Source organism: Helianthus annuus, chromosome 4 (genome assembly GCF_002127325.2).
Source record: "Helianthus annuus cultivar XRQ/B chromosome 4, HanXRQr2.0-SUNRISE, whole genome shotgun sequence".
Taxonomy (NCBI): Eukaryota; Viridiplantae; Streptophyta; class Magnoliopsida; order Asterales; family Asteraceae; genus Helianthus; species Helianthus annuus.
The window spans coordinates 108,862,445-108,875,711 of record NC_035436.2 but is presented as its reverse complement, the minus strand read 5'-3'; the positions used below and the strand labels follow the sequence as shown (position 1 = coordinate 108,875,711).

General features: G+C 34.7%; 1 long non-coding RNA gene across 2 annotated transcripts; it reads right to left on the bottom strand.

Moving 5' to 3' along the window:
- Positions 1–2,832: 2,832 nt before the first annotated feature.
- Positions 2,833–5,885, bottom strand: LOC110936563. Of its 2 annotated transcripts, XR_002590120.2 has the most exons (3): positions 5,737–5,884; positions 3,945–4,029; positions 2,833–3,229 (listed from the first exon to the last, which is right to left on the bottom strand). It is a non-coding gene; the product is annotated as an uncharacterized LOC110936563 (long non-coding RNA). The 2 variants fall into 2 exon arrangements; XR_004891473.1 differs by having other exon boundaries at positions 2,833–4,029; positions 5,737–5,885.
- Positions 5,886–13,267: the final 7,382 nt, after the last annotated feature.

Here is a 13,267-nt window from a genome sequence, read left to right as displayed (position 1 = left end):
GGGAAACCTTTTAGTTAATTACTGTTTATACGAAATGCAACCAAACGACACTAAACGCAACTCTATCACTCAAGTCCCTACTACATAATACCGATTAGTCGCCGGGGCCAGGCGAACGGGTTATTAGTTGATAGCGCTATTTAGGTTTTACCAACCTCACACCGTGCCATGGTATGGGATCGGTCGTGAACTAATGTACTCAGGCATCCGTCAATGATGATAGAACATTGACATCGGGGCATCCTGCGGAAACGCAAACGGTTACCTAGTGTTCGGTATTGGAAAAACAGTTTAGTCGCTAACTTTTGGGGTAGCTCCCCATGGCACGTATAAACGGATAAATTAACTGGTGAAACAAGTTTTTGGTATTTAAAACTGGACTACTAGTGAACTCACTCAGCATTATTGTTGACCCCTTACTGCATGCTTTGCAGGTAACCAGTGACTGAGGAGCTGCTGCTTGGGAATGTGTAGTGATCGTCAAAACCCGTGTGTTGGGTTTTATTTATCTTGAACCATGAACTGTCTTTTAAAACTGTTTGGTTTATGCTTCCGCTGTTTTGTTTAAACTTACTATCAAACTTAAGCTAAGATGTTGCTAAACTACTCGAGATAACATTTTACTTTACTATTAACCAATGCTTAGTATAATTGGTGGTTGGATCCTGGTCAGTCACGCCCTCAAAGCGGGTGTTATCCGCAGGTGGATTTTGGGGGTGTGACACGTGGCGCTTAGAAACGAACACACTTTCACGAGAGCGTAGGTTTGAGGGATTCGAGCATCGTACCTTCATATATTAAATAATTTGCTAACCTTACTACCTTGGTGCAGTACTTGAACATGCAGCAACGAGTCGGTCCTCTTCGTCCCCATCCATACCATGTTTCGTATTGACCTCGTTCATCCGTGTGACGAGCTTTCGCTTATGAACATTCTTTCACTGACCTAGATAGGTTTATCACACTATGATATCTGCCATACTCATTATAAAATTGGGGATTATCACATTTCATTCAAGTTCATTTAAACATGATGTTTATTACTTCTCCTTGTTTACATATTACTACTTCCAAGATTCTTTTTAAAGCATTAGTGTGTTAAGCTTATTCATAACGGGTCAATACATGACCATTTCTTAATATATATATACATATATATATATATATACATATATATATATATATATATATATATATATATATATATATATATATCATTCTCATTGTTTGACCCGTTCTTGCGGGTAAACACATAATCATTATTTCGTAATTCTTTAACTCATTTGGTGTACTACACTACACATTTCCTTTCTTCTCTAGCACTCCCTTGGTTTGAAACCAAATTATTTCTCAGCTTCTGCAGTTTGACTTTTCAAGGTCAACTGCCACTTATTTCTTATTATATACATGCGTATCGAAGTACACGTTTGTACTCTTTTTCAATTCAAACATGCTTACGACCTCATAGCTTCACTGTTCCAGTGTTTTCTTGCAAATTTTTACCCTTCCCGTTTTAAAGGTTAGTCATAATACTTATTTCGCTTACAACACCAACATTTTAGTTCCATTCGCTTATATACTTTCATTTCTTTTACGCATTCGAGTATCTAATTAAATGGGTAATGGCATATATTCTCATAATGAGATTCAAGCATACCACTTACACCTCGGTAAAATCGAGTTAATTGTGTTCAACATAAATATTTCGTTATATCCGTATAACGGGTTGAGCTTCATACATTTATTATTGCATTCACGACCACCTGTTCTAAACGGATGGTACCCTATCCTTACTCGACTTGTTCAACTTGAACCGGTCGATTTGCATAGCTTATCATAACCTTCTTTAGCATAACCAAATCCGCAAGGGATTTGCATCATTCGTATCTTTCATTCTTTGAATCCGTTTCGCGGATTCAAGCATTGCATTCACATCTTTCATCCTTGAATCCGTCTCGCGGACTCAAGCATTGCATTCATATCTTTCATCCTTGAATCCGTCTTGCGGATTCAAACATTGCATTCATACATTGTCAATCCATACTTTCTTATGGACTCAATATTTCATTCTTATCACTTATACCTTTCACCCTTACATAGTACTCTCAACCTCCCGAGAGTCTTACTACCCATTTCACCCACACACCCAGCCGCTACCAAATCCTATCGGACATACCTGTAACAATCATTACGGTCTCACGAACGTCTTATGTTTCTTGTGTACTGGCCAGGTACACAATCCACATACTAGTTTCGTGTCTTCGTGTAATCGTCACCTTATGTCCAAAGAATTAGGTTTCGGCACGTGTAACATTTTCATAACTTCGTTTCCATTATATTATTATATTTCATTAAAATTTTCCTTCACTCGATAACTTTTAGCATTACATGCACCCATATGCAAAATTTACGTACCTGGGCAATGGTCTTATTACATGCCTTGGTGTCAGTCCGAGACCACAGTCGTGGATCATCCTTATCCAAACAACTATGCTTATCTTACACACAACATAATGTTAGTTTCTTCATAAACATACTTAAATTCATACTTACATTTGCTTCTACCTTTAGATCTTGATCGAGTCTTGGATTGTACGGGTTCCTCGTCACAAGAGCACACAGGTTTGAGTTCAAGTATTTGCCTCCTCATACTTGATTTCCCTCAAACCAGGGCTCTGATACCAACTTGTAACGCCCAAATTACACATTCCAAAATGTAATATTATCATACTATTATTTAACAAAATTCGGGCATTACCTGTTCGTAATAAGAACAATTCCCTGTAAGACTAACGTGTAATAACTTAAAATACGACGCAGCGGAAAACAAGAGCCCAAAAATTTCGTTCTTTAATAGACATATCAAACACATGAAGGTTCAAATGCGAAATGCCATATATTCATTAAAACGGATTTATAACGTTTTATAACATTAATACTTCAAAACCTATATGAGTTACACTATGTGACCATTCTACCCCGTACAATCCTTGCTCTCAACTCGAACTAAGTCCGCTTCACTTCAATAAATGTAGAGAAAACCCAAGCGATACCTGTGGACACCACGTACAACCAAACCATTAGTCATTAACATACCATACAACATTAAACTATATAATAGAATTTCGTAGAGCATTCTATAAAGTAGTCGTGGAATTGTCCAAGCGCTTTCTTAAATACTCTTATCCAAATCCAGCTCCATTTCTTCATGAAGCCAACGATCCCATACCTACATTACATTCCAACTCAACGCACATCATTACTAAACATAAATACTCGAACACTTTGATAACGTTCATGCATATGTCTTAAGCATTGAACATTCATTCACACATACATTCACACCTACGTACTTATTATCATACATACATACACACATATATATATATATATATATACACACTTATATATATACATGCGTACCTTCATACATGCCAATGTTCCTTCCTATGCACAATCAATTAATCACGAATATATACACAAGCTTCTTTTACATGTAGGTTTATGCCGGAATGTCACATTCACAACTTTACATAGTATAGACAATCTATGATTCAACCCACGTGCCCTTTGGATTCCTATACACATATACTTATAAAATTTCCTACACTAACACGAAACAATCCGTTCATTCACTAACCGACAACCGAATCATATAAAACTTGTTCCTAATGGTCCGGGAAATGTTCCCCTTACATAATGACTAAAAATTCTTACCCAAGGTCTTAACCATAACGAATTTCATTACATTACGCAACATATGCACATAAAATTCGACCCATTTAAACCCACCAATTTACTTTCGGCTTAAATACAACCTTCTTCAATAATGAGGCATTATTGGCTTTGTACTTCTGATTATTACATGTTCTTTCATGATGTTTCGTAAACATAAGTATTAAAATCTATTAAACCTACTAAAAAGTGAATCGAAATTCACTTACCTCGAGTACTCCAATAAGTGTATTTGTCACCTTGCCTTATCTTGACCCGTTATCCTCCTATGCTTGACCTCTCCTTGACACGTTCCTATTATCTCATTCCATTACATCCATTCAATAGTTAGTATACATAATCATACGCATCACTAATCACACTTCTATTCACGTGTCAATCGCTTAACGAGTTCAACATGTATCATAATACTACAATGCTAATCAATCTAACAATTTATCATTCCATCATCACAACAGTCATACATGAGCTTCTAGCATGCATAATTATGTATTTACATCATGTTCGTTATTCTTTCAAAATTCCATACTTAGAATGATAACCTTTTCTAAGTTAGGCAACTTGCTTCATATGTTAAACATTTCATACCATTTCTTAACACCTTGGTTTTTACACATCCATTCTACTATTTTCTAGCAACAACCTGTTTCGACCCGTTGGTGCAATTATATGCATAAACTAGTTGGTAAGTGTTTTAGACACTTAAAACAATCAAATAACTTACTAATAATTTATTAAAATCAGTAGTTCATGATTCATACAAGTGTGCATAACAATACAACTATTTTTACTGAATATTTATACTAAAATTTGTGCAGCAACTTTCTGCGCAGTAGCTGTTCACGACACATTTTAACCCATTTATCTTCTGATTCAATTCTTCGTGTTCAAATATGAAATGATCTACACTCAGAGATCTTTCTAAGCATATAAAGATCGTAACAATCGGACATTCCTGTGATTTTATATGATTTTTACAAAATCAGCACAGAAGCTGAAATGCTTCCAAACAGCTTGCTGTCAAAACGAATTTACTAACTTTTCATGCTGTTTTGACCCACTAAATCTCATAACCAGCCTCTTATGACCAAATACGAAATGTAATATGCGAAACAACCTTTTCAACGATATAAGGCTCGTTGTCTAACTCCTAATAACGAATGAGATACGGCCTTTACAAGATAACTATCTAAGGCTGTCAAAAGTGACGAATTTACTAACTTTTCATGCTGTTTTGACCCACTTAATCTCATAACCAGCCTCTTATGGCCAAATATGAAATGTAATATGCGAAACAACCTTTTCAACGATATAAGGCTCGTTGTCTAACTCCTAATAACGAATGAGATACGGCCTTTACAAGATGACTATCTAAGGCTGTCAAAAGTGACGAATTTACTAACTTTTCATGCTGTTTTGACCCACTTAATCTCATAACCAGCCTCTTATGGCCAAATATGAAATGTAATATGCGAAACAACCTTTTCAACGATATAAGGCTCGTTGTCTAACTCCTAATAACGAATGAGATACGGCCTTTACAAGATGACTATCTAAGACTGTCAAAAGTGACGAATTTACTAACTATTTTACACAAACTTTGTAGGCATTTTATCAAACACTTGGCGGGTTTCGCATTTAACGCATAATGTACAAATATTCTCATGTTCATCTTCCTAATTCTTGTGCTCACTTGCCATTAACATCTAAATAAAACTCGCATAACTTCACACCATACTAAATCTAACTGACAAAAACCAATAACATAAATCATAACACTTTCGAATTTGCATAAGATTTGACATGGGTATATACCCATGTCGCCACCCTGCCTATAGCAAATGGGTTTTCCCCCAATATTCATCATAATCAAAATTAAACATACTTTGGCATCTACACATTCATTATAACTAACATTCATGCTAAAATCTTACACTATAATCACATATTACACAAAACTCACTTGATCAAACATCATTAAAATACCAAAATTCGACTTACATGATGGTAGAAACGCTAAAGTGATCGAAAATCTTGGTTCATGCATTAGTTTAGCCCTTCAATCCCCCTTCAATTTGATGGATTTTGGTGAAACTAAGGTTTCACCTCACCCTCTCTCCCTGATCGATCGTATATACACACATGCACACTCTATGTGTGTTTTTAATTTTTTTTATACTTTTAATGTTTTAAGTTTTGCCACTTTACACATTTGGCCCCTCAAGAATAATATGTATATTATTAAGACCAAGACTATCCTTACTTGTTCATAACTAGCTTAAATTAAAATTCTCATGGAATTTGGGGTGTTACATAAACCGTAAACTTTTTAACGTAAAAACGTAAAATGTAAAAAATGTTTATGTAAAACGTAAAAAGTTTTACGTAAAACGTAAAAAGTTTTCCGTAAAAAGTTTTACGTAAAACGTAAAAATTTTAACATAAAACGTAAAAACTTTTACGTAAAACGTAAAAAGTTTAAATTTTTAACGTGAAATGTAAAAAGTTTTTACGTAAAACGTAAAAAGTTTTTCGTAAAACGTAAAAAGTTTTACGTAAAACGTAAAAATTTAAAATTTTTAACGTTAAACGTAAAAAGTGTACAAAAAGGGCGCGTTAAAAAAAGTGAAAAAACGGCGCGTTTAAAACGGCGTGTAAAAAATCGGCGCGTTTTAAAAAAACGACGCTTGAAAAAACGGCGCGTAAAAACGCGTAAAAAAACGGCGCATTAAAAAACTTCGGAAAAACGGCGCGTTAAAAAACTTCAAAAAACGTAAAACGTTAAAAATGGCGCGGTAAAACGTAAAAAAAATTAACGTAATACGTAAAAAAACGGCGCGTTAAAAAAACGGCCGTAAAAAACGGCGCGTGGAAAAGCCGGGCAAAAAAAACGGTGCTTTAAAAAAACGCCGCGTTAAAAAAACGGAGCGTTAAAAACGGCGCGTTAAAAAAAACGACGTGTAAAAAAGTCGGACGTAAAAACGGCGTGTAAAAAAAACCGGCGCGCAAAATTAATTGTTTTTTGTCAAAAAATCTGAATTTAAAATTGTTTTTAATAAAAAAATCTTTAAAAAAAATAAAAAGTAATATAATAAAACTAAAAAGTTATATAATAAGACAAAAAAGTAATTAAAAAATAATAAAGACAAAAAGACAAAAAGTGTTATTTTACTAAACTACCCTTTTGGATTAAAAAATTAAAGACATAATAAGACAAATTGTATTTAATATTAATTTTTCTTATTTTTAATCTCATCCATTCATCTTGTTGATCTAAAGGCTAGAAAGTGGTTCCTATGGTTCTTACAACTACAAGTGGTTTTCATTTTAGCGATCCCCTATATATATATATATATTGGGGAAGGTTCAATTGAAAACCACTAGTTATTGTGAAAACTCGAAAACTAATTAAAAAAAGCCAAAAAAACATACAAAATTTTTTTTTTTAATTTTTTTTTGCAAACCAAATTTCGCAAGTTTTTTAATATAAAAAAAAATTTTTCAAAAAAAAAAAAATTTTTTTTGTGTAGTGCACATGTTTAATACTGCACATGTGTATGTGTACTACGCATGTGTATTATTACACATGTGCACTACACAATTTTTTTTTTTTTTGAAAAAAAGTTTTGTTTTATATATAAAAACTAGCTATTTTTATTAAAAAAATTGAAAAAAAAAATTTTTTTTGTGTGTTTTTTAGGCTTTTTTTAGTTAGTTTTCGAGTTTTCACAATAAAAGTGGTTTTCATTTGAACCACCCCCTATATATATATGCCAATGCTAGACAAAAAAACCTAAAAATTTTAAGAAACTCTGGAAACTCAAAGCTCCTGATTTTTTTTTTTTTAAATAACACATGTAATATACATGTTTTTAAGAGTTTTGGGCAAAAAAAAAAACAAAAAACCACCGAGTACTTTTTAAAAAAAAAAATAAACAAGTTCCAGCAACTTCGGTGACTAACATGTGTTAGACAAAAAATTGTAGGACCGGTTTTTATGCCGTTCGATTGCGTAACGAACGTTTCACGTGCGGAATCCGTGAACGAACGTGACCGAACACACGATAACGTACTACTAATGTGATTCCATTGCTAAATTTGACGTGTACGGTACAAGAATCACAAATACAATACTTTCTCTCTCTACTTTCTCTCTCTAGAAAGTCTTCTCTCCAAGTCTTCTTCAAAGTCTAATTCTAAAATCCTACTAAAATTATGACATGATTTCCTATTTATATGGTCAAGGCAACTTAATGAAAGTTCTCATTAATTACAAGTTTGTCACCTTGCCATTTCTAACTAAATATGACATTATGCGCTTGATTTCTTCCAGCTTTTCACTACGACTCGGATTGACGAAGGCGATAGACAATAAATGCATCAACAATCTCCTCCTTGGATATTGCCGTAGTCAATCTCGTAGTGAAACTCGTAGCGACTTGTCTTTCACTCTCTCTAAAACTCGAACAAAGATGTAGTCGACAGACAACTGCACTAACAAACTCCCCCTTGGATGTTGGCGAAATCTTTAGTGAGAGTCTTCAAATACTCTTGCTCGAACAGAATCCCGGTGGATCTGTCTTCAGCTTCCGTTGCTCTTTCTTCAGATTCTTCAGGCTCCCCCTTTCGTCAAGCTTCCGTGCTTTTGGGATCGACACCTGGCTTTACGTATCAACAGATTAAGAAACCTGCACATCTCAAACACTCAATTATAACAAACAATATTGTGATTCAACTTAATTAATCAGCTAAACATTTGAGAATTTTCACATTTAAAACTGATAAAATTTGAAACATTCCAATTTCTATTTCAAATTAATGAATTATCTTAAACATTTCAAACCATTAACCAACCTGTCTGTTCATCATGTTTAGCCTTTGAGATTTTGAAAATCAGCTCTCCAACATCAGTTGTCGAAAATCTTTTTGAATTTTTCATACTATGAAACATAAATGCAAAGACATAAATTAAATGCAGAAATGAAATATGTACAAACATATTTTTGTGAGTTTGTGTAAGAGGATCATATCAGTTTTTGAGACACATCACAAGCACCGTTAAGCTTTTAGACATTTTAAGTTCTAAACGATTCACGTTGATTGACGATATAGTTGTCCTCTTAAATTTTCATACAATTTTCAATCTATTCAGGATACTATTTAAGTGTTTTATGAACTTAGTTCGATTCATGTGTCCCACCTCTTGAATATACTCCCGTATCCAGAATCCCAATATTCAGTCTTACAGGCAAGAATACTACAATGATATCTGTACATAAATTAGGGGTTAAATGCGAGAACTGAGGGATCTTAGGTCAGAACTTCCGTTCAGCAGAGAGATATCAGCTTCGACTTAGCAGTGTGTCCCCTTTAGAGGATCTTTTCAGCTACAACAGATGATTATCAATTTTATTGTCTAATCAGCTGAGGGCTTTATGCTATGTTTCAAGCATTTTGCAGAAAGTATTAGCCAAGGACTAGGTCAGAACTACCGTTCAGCAGAAGTCCCGGAATAATACCCCAGACATCATAGAGTATTAACACCTAGTATATTAGAATACGAGACCTTTCAAACGAGATTTCAGGGGTTACCTATATATCCAAGTAGTGTTCCCCACGAATTTCACAAGTTTGAAATTTTAGGTTTATATCCCGAATAAATCTACTAAATGTACAAAAACCTATCGTCACATCATCAGTGAGACCGTTTATTACATTTGACATTACATTTCTTTAGCGTGCTGTGACAGTCCACTAATTTACAATCATTACCTCTTTTTCACAACAAAACTCATTTTTAAATTTTTAATGTTTTTGACATTTTCAAATTTTCTAATTTTTTAAAAATTTTTCTCCCCCTAAAATCAAAATATGTTTCAATTTTGATTTTCTGAGAAAATTTGAAACAAACTGTACAAACTTGACAACTTGATGAGAATCACTTCAATTCTCCATCCACTTGGCGTAAACAATCAGAACTTCCCCTCACAACAAACTATTTTCCCATTGTGATTTCAAAACACTTAAGTTTGTTTTAATCAAAATGGTTTTTCCGGAAAATATAAGTTTGTTTACCAAACATTTTAGGTACGGGGTTACTTCATCATCTTGTCTTTCAACCATAAGTAGGAAAATCCAAGTACAAATTAATGTCCTTGATTTACCATTTGCAGTTCAGAATCCTCTGTACCACTTGCAAAACATAAACTCGTCTAATACCTCTTGTAAGAAAAACACAAACAAACCTTTTTACCGTTTGTTTGATTGACGTTACCGATTAGAATTTTAGACAGATGCCGATTCATGATCCACGATACCATCTTGGGATGTCCGGCAATTCCTGCAAAAACCTTCAAACACAGATTTAAAAAGATGCCGATTCATGCTCCACGCTTACAAACCTGGGAGCTCCGGCAAGTCAGGTTTTTCTATTTGAAAAGTTTCACCCAAGCCTGACTGTCCTTGGGTGATTTTGAATTCTTATTCAACAATGGTGGAAAATTTTTCTCATCCATTGTTAAATCAGAATTCTCAACTTTTACCTCAACACATGGCTCTTCTGGTTTTACCATACCCGAATCATTGCCTGACTTAGGCTTGTCTGACTTTGATGAGTCAGATTCATCGCCTGAAGGTGGCTTGTCTGACTTTGGCACGTCAGATTCATCGCCGACCTTTTCCTTCTTTTTCTCCTCTTTTGTCCTCAGATTTGCATCTGATGAATTCGGTTTACTTGACTTTGTTGTCGAGTGAATCGATTTATCAGCACTCCTATTCGATCTGTCGGGTGAACCCGAGGACAAAATCTTTTCGAGATATTCTCTCGCTTTCTTTCTCTTTTTCCTCAGTCGATCTTTCTGCCCCTGAGAAAGCTTCACTTTTGTTTCTTGAACTTTAGGTTCTTTGACCTTCTGTTCTCTGACGTTTTGTCCCGAAGCTTTCAATTCTATGGGCTTGACAACGACTGGTATCTTCTTTGCCATTTTCTGAGAATTGGCCCTCAATCTTTCATGCGATCTCCTTAGGCAATCTCGGGCAATGTGACCTTTGATGTTGCAGTTAAAGCACCTCCTGGTCTCATAACTCCAGTACTGGCAGTTAACAGCAATATGTCCATGATAGCCGCAGCTGTAGCACATTCTGTTATCATACCAGTTACCACAGTTGTTCCAAACATTCAAGTCGTAACACTGTTTGGCCTGGTGGTACTCTTTCCTTACATTTGCTGGATTTGACGCTATAGCACTGTGGTCTGACTTGCACCACTAATTACCTACAGTTTTTGAGTTTTCATTTTTTACTTTTTGTAATTTTTTATTTTGATTGGATGATCGATCTGATGAACTTTTATTATCTTTTTGTTTCTGTTCCACTTTCTTCTTCAAAGGTCTTTGTTTAGAACATTCACCTTTTTCAGTCGATTGTAGAACAGTTTTCTGAAATTTTTCTTTTAATTTTAAAAACAATTTTTGTTTTTCTAATTTTTCATTTACATCATCAGATTTTTCATCGCAATCTTCAACTTTGACATTGTCAAAGTTTGTGACATCGTCACTTATTGGAATAGAATTGATTGGTTTTGGACAGGGAAACTTCAAACTGTCTGATGCAGTCACAAAACCTATCAATTTCTTTTCAAGTTCATCAATCTTGATTCTTGAATTCTCAGCTTCTTTTTCAAGCTGAGAAATTCGTTCAAGATGAGACTTGATAGATTTTTCATTCTCATTCTTCATGTTTTCAAGAACAGATTTTTCATTTTCCAAAACTTTTATCTGTTCTTGAAATTTTGTCTCATTTGCTTTCAAATTCTTGTTTTCCAGCTTTATCCAGAAATCGTCATTTTCTGATGATTTCTGTTTGTTTTCAAACTCTTTTTCTTTTTCTTTCAAAACTTTGTTTTCTGATGTCAAACTGTTCAAATTACCCAACAGTTTGTCATTTTCAGTTTTCAACTTCTCACAATTTCCCTGCAAAACAAGAATAAGTTTATCATCAGCTTGCTTTTCATCTTTCAACTTCTCGACTTCCGATCTCAAACTTTCCGTATCCTTCAATAGTTTGTCATTGTCAGTTTTAAAGTTGTCACATTTGAAGCATACTGATTCAGAGATCTGTTCATCTTCCACTTGAATACCTATATTCCTGCTTCTTTTTCCAATTTGACTTTTCTTCTTCTCAGCATTTTTCCCCATCTGTTCTTCAAGTTTCTCAATGAATTGACAAATTGTCAATCTAGAGTATTCTCCAGTTCTTTTTAAATCCAGCAAATAGGTACCCCATTCTTGTTGAGGTATGGCATTGGCTAAACCTTCAACCCATTCGGTTGGATTTTTCCGAATACCTTTTTCAGACATTGAGCGAACAAGATGTTTATACCTTTCAATGATACTCTTTGTTTTTTCTCCTGGATAACCTGAAAACGAATCAAATTCTTTCTTTAATACATTTATTCTATCAAATGTCTCTTGATTCATATTAAAGAAATTTGTATCCATGATTCGATAATAAAAGATTCACAAAAACGAATTCTCAATCAATAATGAAATTCGAACAAACAAACGACTATTCGATCGAATAACAAAAATTAGGCAACAACAAATCGAGTGAGGATTCTCTCGGACGAGGATCCTATTCTTGACAATTTACCTTGGATCACCTGCAATTAAACAACTAAAACTGGCTGTCAACAATTCGAATTAATTAACCAAGCCACTCAAAAACTGTTAGCACTGACCCTCTTAGTTACACTTGATTTAATTCACAATTTCAATGCTTAAGATCAACACACTTTTTTTTTAAAACAATATGAACTGTCCACTATATTTTTTAATGGGTCGGTACACAAAACTAACTGGGATTGGGCCTTTGTTTATTAATGACGGTGCACCAAGATCCGAGATTGGGTCACATGGATTGTTGGCCTGTTTTTAGCAAATGGGGCGGTCACTATAATGTGATTGGGCCGATCTCTTAATGGGGCGGTGCACTTCAATCAACAACAACAACAAGTGAAATAATGGTATTTGGGCGGTGAAGTAAAGAACTTGGATTGGGCCAAACTTTTCAATGTGGGGGCGATGATGTAATGGGGCGGTGCACTTTGTTTAAAGCACTTTGACAGGCCTTTGTTCAATTTGTCGGTAATATTGGACAATGCTTATCAAATCAACGTCGATGATTGGGCCAATTGTTGATGTAGACTATTAAAGATGATTCCTAAATCCTTATGTAGCCGACTTAATCAGTGATGAAATTTCATGTTGCCGACAACCTGTAAGATCAGACAGTCACGTGAAGAAGGTGACTAATGAGCGGACCAACATGTTATATTTGACTAAAAAGCGAACCACACTTGAAACCTTAGGAGCGGGCCACACTTGTCACAATGAGCGGTTAAGAAAATTGACTTAAGAGTGGACCATACCAATTGCCCTATGAGCGATGCAACCTGTTTGTTTGAGCGAACCATACACTTGTTCGTATAAGCGACCCATGAGTTGTTCACAAAAGCAGTCCACAACTGATCTGA